Source organism: Desmodus rotundus, chromosome 8 (assembly GCF_022682495.2).
Source record: "Desmodus rotundus isolate HL8 chromosome 8, HLdesRot8A.1, whole genome shotgun sequence".
NCBI classification, from domain to species: domain Eukaryota; kingdom Metazoa; phylum Chordata; class Mammalia; order Chiroptera; family Phyllostomidae; genus Desmodus; species Desmodus rotundus.
The window spans coordinates 41,022,709-41,043,866 of NC_071394.1; the positions used below are offsets into that span (position 1 = coordinate 41,022,709).

The 21,158-nt window shown below is 39.5% G+C and overlaps 1 protein-coding gene across 2 annotated transcripts in view; it reads right to left on the reverse strand.

Moving 5' to 3' along the window:
• Positions 1-21,158, reverse strand: part of NKAIN3 (sodium/potassium transporting ATPase interacting 3) — a 518,390-nt gene that overhangs the window by 426,347 nt on the left and 70,885 nt on the right. The gene's annotated exons all lie outside the window — the stretch shown is intronic.

Here is a 21,158-nt window from a genome sequence, read left to right on the forward strand (position 1 = left end):
GGAGAACTTCTAACTTGCATGAAGTCATACAGCTAGTAAGTGACCGAGCCAAGGTTCTCCTTCTAGTCTCTCTAGATAAAAGGTATTTCTCAAAAAACTCTATTTGCCACTAAATCTGTCTCTATCTATATGTCTATATATCTTGCCTCTGCTTGATCACCATCAGTGATGAAACGCTCACTATTCTCTAAAGCAACATATTTTGATATTTTTATTGTGATTAAAATATACATGATATATGCAGCGCTAGGAAGAAATGAGCTATCAAGCCATAAAAAGACATGGAGAAACCTTAAATGCATATTGCGAAATGGGAAAAAAAAAGCCAATCTGAAAAGGCTTGATACGTGCTGTGTGATTCCAAATACATGATATTCTGAGCAAGGCCAAACTAGGGAGACCATGAAAAGATGAGTGGTTTCCCAGGGTGGGGGTGGAGAGGTGAACAGTCAGGGCAGGGAAGATTTTTAGAGCGCAAACACTCTATGTTATAATAATGGATACACATCACTGTACGTGTGTCCAAGCCCACGGAGTAGACAACACCAAGAGAGAACCGCCAGGTAAACGACAGACTCAGTGATAATGATGTGTCAGCGTAGGTTTATCCTTGGTAAAAAGAAAAATGCACCACTGTGATGAGTAATGTTGATGACGGGTGAGGCGACGCATGTGTGGGGGCAGGGGATACATGGGAAATTCTATATTCTCCCCTCAGTTTTGTTGTAAATCTAAAGCTGGTCCCTAAAAATGAAGTCTTTGAATAAAGCAAACAAAATACACAGATATAAGATTTACCACTTATAAGTGTGTGGCTAAGCGTCATTAAGTACATGCACATTGTAACTATTACCGCTGTCCGTCTTCAGAGCTTTTCATTTTCCCAAACGGAAACTTGGCACCCACTGAACAGTAACTTCCCCTTCTCCCCTCTCCACTCAGCTCTTGGAAACCCGCACTGTACTTTCTTTTCTGCCTCTGTGAATTCGACTACTCTAGGTACCTTATATAAGTTGAATCATATGGTATTTTTCCTTTTGTGTATAACGTATTTCATTTAGCATTTCAACATTCATCCCTGTTGTAGCATTTATCAGCATTTCATTCTTCCTTAAAAAGTACTGACTAACATTCCACTGTATTTATATGTCACACGTGTCTGTCCATTCATCAGTCAATGACCATTTGTGTTTTTCCCATCTTTTGACTATGAGCATAATGTTGCTGTGAACACAGGTGTACGAATATCTCTTCGACAGCATGCCTTCCATTCCTTTGCTACGTATGCAGAAGTGGAATTGCTATGTACCAATGTGGTGGCGAAGTTTTTTGAGGAAGTGCCATATGGTTTTCCACAGTGGCTGTACTGTGTTACACATCCGCCAGCTCTGCACAGGGGTTCCATGAGGCCACATGTTTTGGCCACGCCAAATTTATGTGTAAATATTACTATGTCAAGAAAAGTCGTTCCCATGCTAGAACACAACTCCAAACCTCAAGAGAGTAAGAACATTGAGGGTTAGTGTCTCTTCAGGTCCTGCAGACGTGGGAGGCAGGCATGGAAAGGGTCCTGATGGATCCGGCTTCACTCTTTGGCCCTGGAATGGGTTGAACGGTCATCTTCTGAGAGCCGCATTCTCGTCAACCCGTGCTCGGAAGAATGGCAGGAGCTTCAGTGACCTCATCACTGAGCCTGCTTTCTCTCCCTAGGTGAACCCTACCCAGTCTTCTTGCGTGTTTGATCCTGCTGGGACCCAGGGCCTCTGCCAATCACATACTTTGCTTTAGTGTTGGTGTCCACACCAAGTTTCAGCCTCTGCTTTCCCAAGCACACTTGTCCTACAGTTTCATCTTTTCCTCGGCTTTCCCTAAATCTTGTATTTAGAGGCAGCTTTCCCCACTAAGTGTGCACCGATTCCTACCAGTTGAACAAACTGTAGTCTGTCTCCCCTGACACCTGTGTGCAGTTCTAATGTTTACTTATCCACTTAGGTTTTTGCCCAAACTTAGGCATTAACTTTCCTGGATTCATTCCTCCTTTCAATGTCTCCAGTCTTAACTGCCCATCTAAAGCAGAACAGCCTGCACCAACAGTAATGAAATAAAGTCCTTTTTACAATCCCACAGCTGCCCTTCTATGTAAAGGCACCCGGACCCACCTTGTGCACAGCTTCAGGTTCACAATTAAGTAGGGCAGAAGAAATACAATACTGTTGCATTTTGAGAGATAAAATGAGAAATAATATGAGGCTCAGGGAATACTCAGATCCCTTCCTTGTCCCTATGGAGTTATTTATAAAATGATTGTTGCTAGAATTACATATTCCAGGTCAGGTGTGTTCGAGTCATTGCCTATTCAAGGACTGCAGAGCCTCCCTCCAAAGCAGAAGAGAGCACCAGTTCCACTAAGCTAAAACAGAAAATCTGAAAATAGAGAGGAACTATCTAAAAGCATGTTGAATGGGACAAATGGGTTTTGGCTCATATTTTTTGGCTAGCTCTACTTTTTGATGAGCAATGAGTAAATTGAATTATTTTTCTTGTATTTGAATACAATCACCATACTTAATTGTTTCGAGTCTAGTATTTCCAGCTGTTTCAATAGCTTCTCGAACATGGTTTTCAGTGTCCTCAGATGAAGAAATTCTAGTTTAGTAGGGTCTACCTTGAAACACACAGCCCGAAAGCGAGCTGTACCCTCTGGACGAGGACTGCTCAGTGGGCAGTTCCAGTCCTTCAAGCACTGCACGCCCACAGCGCTGACTAAGACCATGTTTGCTGTCTTTAGGGGCCAGAGTCACAGTGGGCCCCGTACAAACTGTGAGCAGCTATTTGCACATCTGGCTATTTGCACATTAGTGTTGATAAATATATAATTTTCTCATCCTGTGCTTTGGAGGTTGATTTAAAAAATATATCATCTTCTCGGTTTCTTTCCATTAAGCAAGCCAACAGAAATACTCTTCAATTTTGTTAATGTCATTAAATGTACCTGCAGTGCCTAAAAGGCTGTAAAATGTACAGATTTGATAAGCATGCTTTCTGAGATTAGTAGTCCTAAAAAAGAAAGAAAATCGTTAGAGTTGGATGGCTTGTCGTTAGTGAGCACACTGAGATGCTCTAGTGATTACTACATTCTCTTCAAAGCATTCATCTTATGTTCCCTGTTTAGTAGCCCTCTGCTGGATATTAAAAGTATAATAATATAGAGTCACTAAGCTTATTTTTTCCTCAATTTTGGAATTTAGGGTCAGGATTGCTTATCTCTAATAGCCTAGAGATATGTTCATGTCCATATGTTCATGGACAATGAAATTTCTATACAAAACAAATACTGACAATGAATCTAAAATCATGTCCTCAAACCCTTTTAAGACCTAAAAATTCTTCTGTTTGAGATTTGACTGATTTAAACAACCAAGCACTGTGTTCACTGCATATAATTCTTGGCTATTTGTAATTGCCAAGATTTGGAAGCAGCTCGAGTGCCCATCAGTATGAGTAGAGAAAAAAGCTGTGGTACATTTACACAATGGAACACCACTTGGCAGTAAAAAAGAAGGAACTCTTACCTTTTGCAACAGCATGGATGGACCTGAAGATTATTATGCTAAGCCAGTCAGAGAAAGACAAATAACATATGATTTCACTTACATGCAGACTCTAATAAACAAAATAAACAACCATACAAAATAGAAACAGACCCACAGATACAGAGAGCAGACTGAAAGCTATCAGAAGGGAGGGGTGTTGGGGGGCTGAGTGAAAGAGGTGAAGGGATTAAGAAAAAAAACTCACAGGCCAGACAACTGTATGGCGATTACTGGATGTAAAAGGCAGGGAGGAGATAGAGGAGGGTAAGGGGAGCTAAGTGGTGATGGAAGGAGACTTGACTTGAGTGGTGAGCACATGACAGAATACACAGATGACGTATCATAGAGTTGTATACTTGAAACACACATAATTTTATTAACAGATGTCACCCCAATAAATTCAATTAAGAAATAAACAACCAAGTACTTTCTCACTATCTAATCCCTATGTAAATGATAAGAGAGTCTCCTTCCAATTTCAAGTTTAATAAAACAGAAATAAAGAGGTTGTTTGTAAACTCATCCGTATCTATCCCAGAAATGAGCCTACCACAACCTTCTTGTTATTTTTGCTCCAACTAGCTTTGCAAAAATACTTAAGTCCTGTAGCATTTTTCAAAGCATCACCCCATTCTAGGCGTCAGACTGCCATTATTTCTAAATGTTTATTCTTTTTCAGGAATCCTTAGTTATGCACCTTTCCTTTGATCTTTTTATGTACATCTCCTTTCAAAATGTTGATTGATTAGGGATATACTTGTATTTCCACAAAATTGTTTACTTTTTGATCTTCACTGGCATCATTTTTAATTAGTCAGGATTTGTTTTTTGGAAGTCTCTTAACAACTCTCAGATAACCTCCCTTTTTAGAATCTTTGGGCATAAAAATGAATCCATATTTTCTAAACTTTGCTCTTGTGTTACTTAGAAGAGCCAGAACTCACATCTGGAGATGCCCAGAAGTTTTCTTTTCTCTCCAGTGTGACTTCTAAGTCGATAGCATCAGGGACTCCTGACTGTGCCACAAGATCTAAAGCACCAATGTATTTTCCTCTTCAAACAGAATTAATTCAACAAAAGCTCCTATCTTCCTTCATAGAAATGTCATTTTAAGTTATGCAGGACATAGATAAGCCGCATACTCTGCTTTTAGGGAATTAAATTTACAGTATATGTCTTCACAAAAAAATCCTCAGTTACTACTCTATCTTCCAAAACCAACTTAGTATTTGTTATGGAAAGCATCACTTGTATCTATATCCGACCACAGAAGATATTATTCGGTTCTAGAATGGGTGTCATCGTCACTTGTCTAAATGTCCTTGGTTCTCCTATTGTATGTTATCACTCACTGTTAGAGCTTTAAGCTGCACTACAACAAATGAAAGATAAGCCGGGATGTTGTTGTACATCATTCGTTTGCTCCTGGACTGAACCTATGAACAGTTATTGTGTCCAGCTGAAACACCGTGTGACTGGTCCCTGAACAACTGTACCCTGTGACTTCCCTGAACCATGAGGAGCTCAGTGTAAGTCTCATGGTCTGCACTGGTCCTGATGAGTCCACACAGAACTGCTCATGTGGCATAACATGACTCAGGTCCCCCTTTCCGTAGCACGTGGAACATGTAACGTCAAAGTAAAAGCCTCTGGCAGACTCAGCGGTAGCCAAGTCTTGCCATTTCCTTACTTTGCAAAGCGATGGGGACTGATTTCAGACCTTCAGAATGAGAGGACTAACCACCCTTTCACGCGAGAATCAGTCACTTCTATATGTGTACAATTTTAAAGCCTTTGGATTGTACATGTGATTATTTTCAAGACCATTTTAACGAAAGAAAATAGGACTTGTTTAAATAGTTGAATTACATTTAAAAATAATTAAAATTTCATATTTTATTGCCTAATAGGGTATAGTACACAGTTCCAAATTTCTTAGTATACCACCTGTTTAGCAAGCTAGAAAACTGACTTCAGTCAACACATACAGGCAACTGAGTTGCAGGATAAAAAATATAGCAATTACAGCTATAAAATGCTTATTAGATCATCCAGTTCCCGCCTTCCAACTGCCAAATCATAAAAAAAGTAAAATGTAGAGAAGATAAAATATAATGCACCATTCTCAATTAAAAAACCTACACATAAATGTTAAACTTTCTGTTTGAAAGCATTTCTAAGCTGAGGGTAAGCTAATGTTCTCATTTTTAAAATGCTTTTTAAGGGATTTTCCCCATTGTGAATACACTTTGAAATGCCACAGATGTGACTATTGTTGTAGTAACAATCCTTCACAATACAGGCACCTAGAAATATAGTGCACACATGTATTTTGTATAATATGTGTACGCAATGTGCGTAAGTGCGTATCGTACTTACGTACAGTATATTTGCCATCAACACCAACTGTTTCAAATAGAAATCATAGAGACGAGGCTACTTGACATTTAACAGTCCTCTAACTCACCTCAAAATGTACTTTATTTATTTGGTTTTCAGCAGAATCCAGCCAGTTCCAGCTCAAGGACAATGACAACCCAGACACCATTACTACAGTCTCTGCCCCCAGCCTGGCTGTCAGGTGTATTTCTGAATTTCAACAATTAATCCATACTTTCATGTCAAGATGAAAAGCCTTTATAAGCTATTTTTCTTTCCTTAATCCTGTTTTTATAATTCCCCAAATTAAGAATATTAATGTAAAAGTATCGAGCAGCACCTGGACACCAATTACACCTTGACCACAATGACCCCAGGATCGTCTATACAGAATCAACATGTGGCGTCTGCACTACAGCAACTCCGCACTCACTTTCAAAAGCTAGAGGAACGTACTGCAGTGTGATAAAGGACATATATAACAAGCTCACAGCTAGCATCATACCCAACAGTGAAAGGCTGAAAGCTTTTTCTCTAAGAAAAGGAACAAGACAAGGGTGCACTCTCACCATTCTTTTTTTTTAGGGATATTTTATTTTTTTTAAGATTTTATTTATTTTTAGACAGAGGGGAAGAGAAGGAGAAAGAGAAGGAGAGGAATATCAGTGTGTGGTTGCCTCTCTCTCGTGCGCCCCCTAATGGGGACCTGGCCTGCAACCCAGGCATGTGTCCTGACTGGGAATTAAACAGGCAATAGTTTGGTTTGAAGCCCACGCTCAATCAACTGAGCTACACTAGCCAAGGCTCACCATTCTTATGTATCCTAGTAATGGAAGTCCTAGCTGGAGCAATTAGGCAAGGAAAATAAATAAAGGGCATCCACATTAGAGACAGGTAAAATTGTCTCTGTTTGCACATGATATAATCTTATGTAAAGGAAATCTTGAAGACCAGCAGAAAACCTGTTAGAACTAGCAAATGAATTCACTACAGATGCAGGATATAAAATCAACACATAGAAATCAGTTATGTTTCTATACACTAATAACAGAATATCTGAAAGGAAACAATACCATTTACAATAGCATCATAAAGAATAAAAAACTGTTATATGTTAATTATAACAATAAAACTGGAATAAAAACAATAAAATACTTAGGAATAAATTTAACCAAGGATGCTAAAGGTCTTTACACTGAAATCTCTAAGATTTTGATGCACCAACTTGAAGAAGACATAAACAAATGGAAATGCATCTGATATTTATGGATCAGAAGAATTAACATTTCTAAAATACTATACAAAGTTATCTATAGATTCAAAAGAAATGCTATCAAAATTCTAATGGTATTATTCATAGAAATAGAAGAACTATTCTAAAATTTGTATGGAACCAAACAAGAATTCAAATAGCCAAAGCAATCCTAATAAAAAAGCACAAAGCTGGAGGCATATTCTTCTTAATTTCCAACTATATTACAAAGCTATAGTGATCAAGACAGTATGGTACTGGCATAAAAACAGAATCAATGGAATAGTATCAACAACTCAAAAATATACCCTCACATATACATTCAATGAATACTTAACAAGGGAGCCATGAATATTCCATGAGGAAAGGCTAGTTAGGGGTGTCCAACATTTTGGCATCTCTGCACCACACTGGAAGAAAAGGAGTTGTCTTGGGCCACATATTAAATGCACAAACACTAACAAAACCAACAAAATCTCATAATATTTTAAGTAAATTTACGATTTTGTGTTGGGCCACATTCATAGCCCTCCTGGGCCACATGAGGCCCACAGGCCATGGGTTGGACACCCCTGGCCTAGTGTCTTCAATAAATGATGTTGGGCAACTGAATATTCATTCATATGAAAAAGAATATAACTTGAACCCAGTTTCCACAAGTGACAAAAATTAGCTCAAATTACATTAAAGACTTAAACATAAGACCTGAAACCATAAAGCTCCTAAAAGAAACAGGGAAAAAACTCCTTGAACTGATTTAAAAATGAGTAGAGGAACTAATAGACATTTTCTCAAAGAAGACATCCAAATGGCAACAGGTACATGAAGAGATGCTCAACATCACTAATCACCAGGGAAACGCCAATCAAAACCATGATGAGATATCACACCATACCTGTTAGAATGCTATGATTAAGACGACAATAGATAACAAGTGTTAAGAAGAATGTACAGAAAAAGGAATCCCTTGTGTACTGTCGGTGGGAATGTGAATTAATGCAGCCACTAAGGAAAATACTATAGAGGGTCTTCAAAAACCTTAAAATGGAGCTACCGCATGATATAGCAATCTAACATTTTGGTATATATCCAACGAAAATAAAAATAGGATATCAAAAAAGGTATCTGTAATCCCATGATTATTGCAATATTATTCACACTAGACAAGATATGGAAATAACCTAAGTGTCTATCAAAAGGTGGATGAATGAAGAAGATGCGGTATATATGTACAACGGAATATTACTCAGCCACGAGAAAGAACGAAATCCTGACATTTGTAACAACATGGATCAAAGGGTACCTACTTGCAGATGGAAGATGAATAAGCTCTGGGGATCTAATTGTGATTGTAGTCAACAATACTGTATTGTATACTTGGAAGTGGCTAAGAGACTAGGTCTTAAATGTTTTCATCATGGAAAAGGAATGATAATTATGTGACATGATGGAGGTGTTAGGTAATGCTATGGTGGGAAGCATAGTGCAATAATGTCTCATATCAATATGCTTTACTCAAATTTATATGACTTTATATGTCAATTATGTCTCAATAAAAAAACAAAGAATAAAACTAATGACAGGTAGAAAGCCAAGGTTCTAAAAATAACCTATGTTGGAAAAGTGGACGTAGTGTACCAGGATGATGAGGCTCAAGGACCTTGCATTGATACAGGTATAGGGGCAGCCTGGGTCGAGGATGCTGACTTAGAAAGCCCTTCTTTCCTTCCTTCTCTGAGACCAGAAAGGGGTGAGTACTGGTCAACCTGGGATTACAAGGGAGTCCATTACAGGGCTTGGGTAGAATTCTTGGAGTCTGTCAACTTAGATGGGGAAATAATGTATTTTTATTTTTACTAACATGGAATTAAAATTTATCATTACCGTTAATTAATGAATGTCAGCAGAAAACTAAAGTAGTATTAGCGGTACCTGTGACTTCCTCATAGGTATTTTAATTTCATTTCATGTTGTAATTATTGCAGATATCTCCAATACTGTTCATGCTTATTGCGACTTTGAAATTATAAAAGTTATCATTCTAATCTTGTTTAATACATTAATAAAGAAGCACACAAATTCCTATATCACACTTTAAAAACACCTTGATAATTGCATTTCAATATCTTTGATTGTCTTTGTAATCCATTGTGTTTTATTCTATGATTTGAAAAATAATGTTCTGAGAAGCAATGAATTAGCTTCCACAAATTGCCAAAGCAGTCCTTGCACAAAAATGGTCAAGAAACTGGCAGATGGTACAGAAGGGAGCAGACAGCTGGAGAGAATCTTACCCTCTGAGAGAAAGGGGTTTTGGTCAAAGAGAAGGGTGAGAGAATTCTCTGGGAGGTGCCAGGACCGAAATGTCTGGACTTTCGACCACTCATTGCAGCTGCAGTCTGTTCCTGGGTGGTCCTCAGACCTACCCTGGCTCCCGGAACAAAGGATAGAGCAGGAAGGCCTTTGGTCCCAGGAGAAGAAAAATAAAATAAGTTTTGTGATAGTAGGTACATAGATACACATAAGAGAATAATATTTTATCAGGAAAATAATTTCTTACCTGATTAAATGGGATTATTTATGTAAAGATAATAATTACTCAAATAACATTGACCCTAAGCCAGGCAGTGTTCTGTGTGATTTATACATATCAGTTCCATCAACACTCACATCAATCCAACACAGCAGGCACTATTATTGGCCCCATTTTGCAGATGGAGAGGTGAAGAAATTAAGGTTAAGCTGCTCAGGGGAGGCCAGGAGTTCCGCCACAGTCCCAGGATTTGGATGTAGCCAGGTGGACTCAGGACAATGTACCCTTATGCAGGCTGCAGGGTGACTTTCTAAAGTATTAATCATAATAACTGATGTTATTTGTTTGTACTCTGCAATAATAATGATAATAAAGGAAATGTGATATATTACAGCTAGAAATCAAAAAATAACATTCTATGTTTGTATTTTCCACTCCGTTGTTCTCATCCGATGTGCTTCCAATAAGCACACTGCCTGTTTGTTAGGTCTGCCACGACTCCCCCTGGGTTCTAAGGAAGCAAGTCTGAACCTTTCAAGGGCAGCTCTTTCCATGACTGATGGTGTAACCCAGCTTCTGACATTATTAATATATTATTTTCAGAAAACATTCTGAAGTGTGCGGGCAGCCGTGCCATGCTGGCTGTAGCTGCTGCGATAACCTTCTTCCCTTCAAAACATCAATGAGAGGGCAGCCCTGGAATTCTGTGTCACCAGATGAGAAACATCAAGAGCACCAGGAGTTTCTTTGTGTGGAAGTCTCAGGCTTCCCCACTGGGGAGGTAAGCTGAGGCCCAGCACGCAGTATGTGGCCCGGTGATATTCAGGAAGCAAGAAATCAAATACTTTGTTGCAGAGGTAAAGCTCGATTTACAAGGTTTTTACTGCATTGGTCTTTGTGGATATCGTCTGCATTCAGAAGAATACCCAAATCTCTCTCAAATATCATTGTGAATATATAGCCATTCATATAATACTGTGAACAGTTCTGAGTGCCAATAACATAACGCTTCCAAAATTTCAAGGAAAATGGAACATTTTTACTTAAGAGTTGAGAGGTATGATTATGTTTTGAAATTTGAGTCAAAGCTATACAAGCGTAGACCTCTTCTGCTTTGTACCCTCCTGTTACACAGCTGCGTGTATTGGAAACTATTTTTCCCTAATGGGAAAAATAGAGATATAAATGGTTTTCCAGTAATAACAGAATGAATTGAGATTTGGATTGAGAGTTGGAAGACCTGAATTGTAGTACTTAGTCCCTCATTTATTTCTGAATAGTTTGTAGTTCAATAGCTTTCAAAAGAAGTTTGCAGAGTGACTTGCAATAAACTCTTGCCTGGAAAAGAACATAAGGGAATTAAATGGGGAATCAGAAACAACATATAAAAAGGGAGCAAATTTCCTTAGCCCATTTCATCTAACTCTGAGGACCCTGAACACAAAGTGAAGAAAGGAAAGACGATGAACCTCATAAGTTTTGCTGTCATTAAAGTCCACTAGTTCTCAATAAAAGCAGTTTCTGGTTTTTGTTTTGTTTTGTTTCCTGGGTCTAAATTTTAGAAAAAAAATTTTCGTGTGGATCTTTATATAAAAAGGCATCAAGTTAGACAACTCTTCTCAAAAAAACAAAAGTTTGGAATAAAAGTTAATGGTATTTTATTGCACTGTACTTGAGCAAAGGTAATTTCTTTGGAGACTCAGTCCACTGTAGTTCAGGTAAATTGCCTTTGATACACCGCCGGGACAGAAGGAGCCACGGGAACAGAAGGAGCCACGGGGACGGAAGGAGCCACAGGGACGGAAGGAGCCACAGGGACGGAAGGAGCCACCGGGTAGCTCCATGACCTCTCTTGACTCTTCATTGGTAAAGCAGAGCTTTTCATTACGTTAACTCCAGGGTTCCTTCTAACTCACAAGTGATATTATTTCTAGGATTAATTTCATTCAGATGTTCTATTCTTGTTAACACACCATCCAAGCCCACAGGCCCACAGTGCAGGGATTCTCATCACCATTTTTTATAAAATGTACTTCAAGTAAGAACTGGGGTCTTCCACAGTACCTGAAAAAACAATGCCTGTTGCATTAACAAGTGAATACAAATATTTCAAAGTCCTCACTGCCACTTTTCTAAAAATTTATTTATTTATTTTTATTCAGTTACAATTGTCTGCATTTTCTCCCCTTCCCTCCACCCCCTCACTGCCACTTTTATAGCTTGTGTTTAAAAGGCTCAGCTTCATTGAATTGTCTGTATTTCCTATGAATTCTAAAACAAACAGCCCAGAAATCTCTGTAGCCAATAGTAGTTCCAAGGGTAATCTAACAGTGCCAAGGTACATGCTATAATTTCTAGATAAGTAAAAAGATGTGATGAAGGGGAGTGAAGGGGAACAGAATATGCTGCCCTAAAATATGCCTTGTTGGCACATTGATTACTTTGAACTCAGTTATTTTTAAGAAACAGCTCTAAAAACTGAGACGTTTCCCCTTTGGAAAAGACATTTATATTTTTAAGGGAAATCTCCATTTGTAAGGGTCTCTCTCTCTCTCTCTCTCTCCAAGGAAGAGGAGACTAAGTCTCTAGAGCTTCTTTTAATGGGGGAAGACAGCAACTTAAATCTGCATGACAACCACACTTTTGTTTACAGGCATATGTTTTGCTTTATTGCATTATACAGATATTGCATTTTTTTTTTTTTTTTACAAATTGAAAGCAAGATCCTCCACCAGCAAAAAGATTAGAACTTGTTAAAGGCTCAGATGATGGTTAGTAATTTTTAGCAATAAAATACTTTTTATTACAAGATATACATTGATTTTTTAGATATAATGCTATTGCACACTTAGATTACAGTATAGTATAAACATAAATTTTATGTGCACCAGAAAACCAGAAAATTAGTGTGACTCACTGTATTGCAATATTTGCTTTACTGTGGTGTTCTGGAACTGAACCCCTGATATCTCCAAGGTATGCCTGTACTGGGCTTTGACTGAAAACTCCCCATAAGTGGCTAGCCCCACTGCCAACATTTTTGTTTTGTCTTTAGCTGCAGGTGGTATTTATGTTGCTAGCTTGGGCCATTCCAGGGAGTTATTCAATTATCCTGGGTATCTCCCATGTACACAAGAGGTATACTTGTTATTAAACTTTCATTTGTTTTTCTCATCTTCATCTGCCTTTTATTTTGGGTGGAAGGTGTCTCAGCCAAGAACCTAGAAGGGTAGAGGAAAAATTATTTTTTCCTCTCCCACAGTTTGCAGAGAATAAGGTTAGCATTGTCACTTAAATTTTGTTCCACTCCAGTTCTCTTTATACACAGCAGCCAAACTGAGCTTCTTACAACATAAATTTGACCATGCCCTCTCCTGCATAAACACCTGAATAGCTTCTTTGGGGGCTAAGGAAAAAAGAAATATTCGTTCTTCACAATGTCCTACGAAGCCTTGCTAGATGGGTTCCTGGACACCTGCGCCCTCTCTCCTCTCCTGACTTCCCAGCCTAACTTACTGGGCTTCACTTACGCTGGAGTTTCAGTTCCCTAAACACGCCCACCACATCCTGACCCTGGGACCTCCACACACACTCAGGTGTGCTCTTCCCGCTGGGCTAACCACAGGCAGCTCCTTCCCTTCCCATCCTTTCATCTCAACCGCCACCTATTAAGAGAGACCCTCCCCAACCACGTCTAGTCAAGAGCTGATCTCAGTATTCTGTATTCAGTTAATGTTTGTTCCTTTCATAACACTCCTCAAAACTCACAATTACTTTGTTGACTTGTTCTTCCTTCCGTCTGACATTGCATAATGTAGGTTCCATGACGACAGACTTGTGCTGCCTTGTCTACCGTTGCATTATCTACCCTTGCATTCCAAGCCCTGACTGGGCCATGTTGAGTGAATGCTAAAGAATAACTGTGCATTTTATAATCATCATGGCAACACTATCGTCAAATTTCATGGTCCCTTTTCCCATATTATTTCCTATTTCGTATCCTCAGCGTGGATACAGTTTCTACACAAACTAGACAAATTATAAACTTTTCTTATCAGAAAATATGATGACTTCTGAAAGCACATAATGGTATATTAAAAACCTACCAAAGTCAATAAGATTTTTATGGTGTCTTCAAACTCATATCTTATCAGAATAGCTCAGAATTAGCAGACACATCATTGACAGAGAAACAAATACATATTAAAAGATACTGGGCAAATGTTTTGTCAAAGAAGCCACTGGGCAAAGAGTGGGTGTGGAAAGTTCCGTCATATTCCTCTACGAAAATAATTCCCCACTCTTCCTATAAAAATACATTTTAACAACGAGTTACTGAGGAACTGTGACCCACAAGACTGGTTCTTTGCCTGTTCTGGACTGTTGGTTCATAAACTGCAACTGAAAATCAATTCAGTAGACAATCGCCAGAATTTCTAAACTTCAAATACAATGGAAAAAAGAATGGAAAATATCAAAGTACATTTCACAGATATGCGATAACGGCTATTTGAAGAAATTTGTTTTAGTTATGTATGTGTTTTGAGTGTATGTGTTATGCATGCTTGTTCTGGGTCCGAATGTAAATCACAGGTTTCAGATAAAAACAAGCTGAAAACCACAAAACTAGGCAGTAAAGGAGGTAGAAAGAAGAGCTAGTAACTACTTGTAAAGCATGTGCATATATCTACATTCATTATACCCCTATAAGGGTACTGATGAGGTTCGGGACACTTGACCTCAAATATGGCACCTTGGCATACTAAGCTGAAGGAATCTGCAAAAGTGCAGAAGCAGAAAGGTCACTCTGATCTCCCCCTCCCACCCCTTCCCCTGAAACGGCCCTAAAACCCTTGTGTGAGAGGTGCTCTCCTTATGCCCAGAAGAAAGGGGCATCCTTACCCTAACAAACAGGCCTTGTTGAATTTCCCCCAGCTGACTACACTAACCTCATATTTTCTGACCTGTCATATTTCTGCAAGACTGCCAAGCCTTCACTGCACCTAGCGTAAAATACTCAGGTCTAACTCTTTCTTCAGGTCTTCATTTCCTTATGAAGGCTCTTGTGCCATGTAAAATTTATATTAAATAAATCTCTGTGCTTTTCTTCTTTTAATGTGTCTTTGCCAGTTTAATTTCAGACCTAGCCAAGGACTCCGAGAAGGTCAAGAAATATTTTTTCCTCCCCTAAAGTACTCACACTCTTTATTTGTTCCTGTCTTTGATACATTTCATTCTGCCTTGTATTTTAGATAATTGCTTTTATATCTGGTTTGAGTTATAATGTAAAATCCTTGAGGGTGGAAAAATGTCTTACTCATGAATGAATTGAATTAAGGTCAAGCATTATGTTGGATTAAAGATGGCCACAGTTATCTGACACCCTTTCCATTAAGGGTGTCTAGAAACAGTCATGTCTTTTCCTTCTCAGTCTGGGAGGGGAGGTCTGTTATTGTATTGACCAGTGAAAATGGCAGAAATTATGAAGTAAATCATGTTTCCAGGATTAAACCTTACAAAGCTCGGGGGGGGGGAGGGGCTTGGACAAGAACATTCTTGGGACAACCACTCTTGGAGCCCGAGCTCCCATGCGGGAAGCTGGGTAGCTTGCTGGAAAAACCATGGAGGAGGCCCCTGCGACCACCTAGACAGGAGGGAAGCTGGGCTGAGCCCACCCCTCTAGCGTCATGGTGAAAGTCAAAGACATGTGTGTGAGGCCTTCTTGGGTCTTATAAACCCAAAACCAGGCACTGGCAAACTGAGGCCTGCCAGGTAACTACTTGATTTTGTAAATAAAATTTTATTAGAACACAACCACAGTTATTTATTTACATATTGTCAGTAGCTCTTTTCACATTATAACAGCAGGGCTGAGCAGCAGTGATAGACAGCATGTCCCACAAAGTCTGAAATATTTACGACCTGATTCTGTACAAACAAAGTGTGTGACCACATCCATTCTAGACCATCCCAGACACCTCCAAATGACCACAGATGACACTACATAGAGCAGCAGAATCTCCCCTCCAAGTTCTGCCTATATTTCTAATCTATAAAAACTGTCACGCAGAATACAAGGTTATCGTTTTAAGCCACTTGTTCTAGGGTGGATTTTTATGCAACAGTAGGAAGCTGAAAGATTAGTTATTACCCGGAAGTGTGGAGGTGTCGTATGAAACCTGTGACACGTGTCAAGGGCTTTGGAATCAGGCCACGGACTGGAGCTGAAAGGGCCTGATCGTGACTGCTAGTGGAAAAATAAAGAGACTATTAGTAAAAGCAGCAAGAACTTTGAAAAGACTGTTGGTGAAACTTTAAGGGACAGTGAAAACATGTTACTGGAGGCGGGGGAACATGAGCTACTCTTTCTGTATTGGCAAAAAAAATTGACATTAGTGTTGTCTGTGGTAATGAAGAGAATGGAAAGGAACTTAATGAATGTGTGAATCTGGCAAAAAAAAAAAAACAGATTAATAGGCAAAACAGAGAAAGCACCAACTGGCTTCTTGCTGCTGAGGATAAAATATGAGAAGAGAGATGAGCTAGGAAAAAAAAGCAAAACCTGTTGAGTTTGTGAGCAGAATGTCTAGGAAACACGAAGTAGCCAGAGCAGGGTGGGTATGAAAATCAAACTTTCTCATCTAGCCTCTCCCAGCAATAGACTTGCAAAATCAGACATGGCCCCAGGACAAAGGTTACATCTAAGCTCTCACCTATAAAACTGGTCGTGGGGTAAACAATCTCAATTCTTTTGTTGAGACCTCAAAAAGATTTGAGGGCAAGCTTAATAGGGCTTCTAAGACTCTTAAGGAATGTACATCTTAGTCTTTCTCTGCCAGAAAAGAGGACCTCTATGAATCTTGAGATTCGCTTGGTAAACCCTTTCAACCAGACAAAAAGGCTTCTTTGTATTATTTTCCCAGAGTTACCTAAATATCAGCCCAGAGGAAAAAGACACGTCACCAAATGTGCGTGTGGCTTTTGTTTAACGAACTGGGTTATCATTGATACACAGGAGCCCTATAAAGATTTTTATAGAAAAGGAGGGATGACTCAGGGAGCATAACCAAGAGACACTGCAGGCATTTGTAGGAAACAGGACTAGACCCCAGTCAGGAAACTAGTCACAGGTATCTGGTTGTGTTTCAGAATCCGTGTGGAACAGGCTCTGCCCCCTCGGCCTGTTTTCTCCTTTTGAAGAGGATGGTCCACGGTTATTCTTTCCTTATTTGGCCATTAAATGTTAGGAGGAGAGCAGATAAATTCTCCCAACGGTTCACAGATCTTCAGGTTGAAAGGAGCCACACTCAAGGACCCTCATCCATACATGGTCTTGATTTACATTATCAGCGTTTTCAATTCAAGGCAATGTTGCAACAGGGTACGATTTTTTAATGTGGAAGGAATGTAAGTAATCTGTGGCCAGAAGATGAACAACACTCCTTCTACAGAGCATCGTCTATCTCCCCTTAAACCTGTGGGAGCTCCGTGACTATAGTGACCAATAGAATCTGGTGAAAGCCACACTGTGTCAATTTTTGATCCTGGCCCTTAAGAGACTGTAAGTTCCTGGTTCCTCTCTCTTGGGTTACTTACTTTTGGAGCTGTGAACTGCCATGTTACACCTCCAATGACTGCTGGAGAGAACAAGGGAAGGTTCTGAATCCACAGTTTTCAAATTTCCCAGTCTGCATTTGTGAAGCCACCACTGACCTTCCAGTAGAGCTACTTGCTAGATTCTATCACAGATGCCACAAGAAAAAAAATTGCCCAGACAAACCCTGTCCAAGTTTGACCCACAAAATCCTAAGTAATAACAAAATGGTTGTTGATTTAAAGCACTAAGGTTTCTAGTGATTTGTTATTCAGCAATAGATAATAAACATATATTTCATACTGCTACTAAAAATACACAATGATATTTTCAACATATCTATTCTCCAAAGCCAATAACTTTTAAATAATACGGTTTCTGTTATGAGTTGAATAGTGTCTCCCAAAAAGATACGCCGAAGTCCTAACTCCCAGAACTTGCAAATCTGAACTTATTTAGAAATAAGGTCTTTGCAGATGCAATCAAAGGTAGGGGAATTGCACAAAACTAGGGTGGGTCCTAATCCAAGGACTGGTGTCCTTACAAGAAGGGGGAACTCTGGGCACAGACACAGAGAGGCGAGGCCATGTGGAGATGGATACAGAGACTTGAGCTGTGTGTCTCTAAACCAGGGAACGCCCAACATTGTGGGCAACCACCAGAAGCAAAGAAGGAATCTTCCCTTAGAGCTTTTCAGGGAGAGCATGGCCTTGCCAACATCTTGGTTTTGGACTTCTAACCTCCAAATAAAGAAAATAAACATCTGTTATTTTAAGACACCTGTTTGTGATACTTAGTTACTGTAGCCTTAGGTGGCTAACACAGTCTTCCACAGCACAGGGTGTCGAGTAGATTTTCTATGTCTATTACTAACACTCCTGATAACATATAACACAGCTTTTGGAACATTATTAACACTGCATAGTAATCTTCACATGGCTCAGCACATACAAATTCGAAATATTTCAGCTGCTTCCCCACATTGCGCCAATGTTCTTTTTCACGCTGTTTCTTAACGGGATGACAGTGGAGTATTCTGAGGCTTCATGCCTCCTGGCCCTTCAAATCCACTTAGTGGCTTGTGGGCCACACCTGAGCAAGGGCCAGAACCATAAAAAGGGATAAAAATACAATGAGATAATACCATTACTTGCCAGCAGTGTGGTGATGGATAACCGTAATTAGTCCCTTACAAGGGATTTGGAAATTTGCTTTGACTTTCAGCTTTTCATTCTAAATACTTTCAGATAATGACACTTGGGCCCAAAACATAAGTGAAACATTTAGTCCATCTGCATTTGTGTCTATATCAATACTTCAGAAAGCGTATCACTCTAAAAATAGAGAAAAGTTTACGCTGCTTATTTTTAAGATGCTTATTTTGTATGATAATATGTGTAGTTAAAGGAAAAGATACATTAAGTCACTACTTAGTAAATCCTCTGCTACAATGATTGTTTATACCTGGATTCAGGAAACGACCAGATAAATGGGATGATCACAAGATTTCGGTATGGGCACTGCAGCATTTACTTGACATTAAACCTCACTTAAGTGGCCCCTGGTGCCCCTATAAAGAATGTAGCATTATTGCATTATTATTAAAAATGTATTTCATATTTCCATATTGTATTCATTTGGCTGGTGAGACATGCACTATAATGAGCTAGGACCAGATTCATCTGAGCTATAAAAATAAATAATAACTACATGATAATCTTTTGATGTACAGCCAAACTCATTTAATTTCTGGAGTCATAAAAAGATGAAATGAACCACAAATTCAAAAATGCCAATGAGTACTTGAAGAAACTATTCTTTAGAGACAGGTAATTCTAGCTTTTTTATACAGTAGAAAATTTAATTGCTTAGGGGAAATTTCATAGTAAAATGACATATTCCTATACTAGTATAATAAGAAACCTAGAAATATATTTAACAGTATTGAGACTGGAGAGTAAGAACCTAAGAAAATTCCTTGGCAGGCAGAACAGGGAAGCTGAACCAGATAGTGTCTAGCTGGACACATTGGTTGAGCAATTTACAGCCAGGTGCAGATGGTCACCTCCCTAGAGATAACGTCTAGGCCTCAGTTGTATTTCAGCTCCAGGCCCAAAGAAGCAGCAAAACCAGCTGGATGAGGCCAGGACGAACTGCAATGACTAAGGACCCCTGCCCAGCACTGACCAATCAGTGGAGACTATGACCTGAAGGGGCCAATGGGAGAACTGATGAATATTCTGCTCACACCCTCCCCTGATGCCTCCCCTAAGATTCCACACTGCAAGAGAGAGATAAAAGCCTCAAGACAAAAAGGACTCAGCAAGCTGTCTCCTCTGGGGAGCAGTCCATGCCATTCCCCTTCACTTCTTCTTCCCTCACTTGTTCCCCCACAGGCACGGGTCTCCTACACTCTAAGGCAATGGGCAGCTGGCAGCTTGCCCCAGCCAAACCCCCAAACCTGTCCCCAAGACCCCCTTTTCTCTGACTTCCCAGTGAGCTCACGCAGCCTAGCCCAGGCTCTCCTGTTGCTTCCTCTATGCTAAGCCCTTCTTTGATTTACAGTCCCCAGCTTTAATAAATGTACCCTCATCCTTATGGACTCATTGTGAAATCTTTCCCACATGAACTCGAGAACCCACGCACTACCGTCTGGCACTAGCCAGACCCACTCAGGGCCAGGTCTCCTCAGGGCCAGTAACAGCGGTAGCTCTTGCTTTTTCCTAGGCCATCTTATAAATTGTGCTAGAAAACTTTCATGAAGAAACCCATAAACACACAGACAGAATCACTGTATCATACCAAATAAAAGGAGTAGAGGTTTACGACTGCAAGTCTAAGTTCACACGGCCACCTGTTCACAGCTTGGTGGGGTTACTTAAGTCACCGAACACTCTCAGACTTTAGTCTCCTTACACATAGGTTTAAACTATTGTGTTACCTATGACAAGGGATCATTGGGATGACAAATGAGAAAAGTATACAGAAATGTTCCCTGTAAATTATAAGACATTATGCAGATGTTATGATATTCATTAGTTTAATGGGAAAAGTAACCCAAAATTACAAATTTTCATGTACATTCTTTCTAACTTGAGGCTTTGAAATTTAGGGTTCAATTTGGTTTATACTGAATTCTTTCTTTTGAGGAGTTTTTCTTCTCAGACTATACCAAACCAGTCACTTATTAACAGTGGGTATTTAGAATAAAACAACATTTTCTCCTGGAAGACTAAAGCATAGACTGTTAAAACATTGTTACTGACCTTTACTGAAGTCTGTTAAGCAGAAACGAGGGGTTAAGAATGTAATGGAAGACACATTTTCTTATTTCTGAAGCCTTTATGATTGTACATGTTCCCTTTTCAAAGGCCTTTTAACAGCTCTGACATAAGGCTTTCTTGAAGTTTCAGCTAGAATATAGACAGGTTAAAAGGCATTCAAGTAAAAAGGCTTAGTAGGAGAATCAAAATGGAAATAGCGCCGTAATTGTTCCCTTCACATTCACATCAGGCTCAGTCGGAGCATGTTCCTGCCCCGGTCATCCAGCTGGGGAGAACCCTGCACTTCAAAGAAATCTCCCCTCACATTACACATCAGCTGAATCACATCTGAAGACACAGTGGAACGTGAGGGAAAAAAGGATTTAATTTTATCATTCTAAATGTTCTCTTGCCAAGCACTGTTTATTTGGGCTTTCATAAAGATGGAGATACAGTAGTCCCCCCTTATTCCTGTGGGGGGACATGTTCCAGCACCCCCCGTGGATGCCTGGAAGCTCAGAGAGTACTGACCCCTCTATATGCT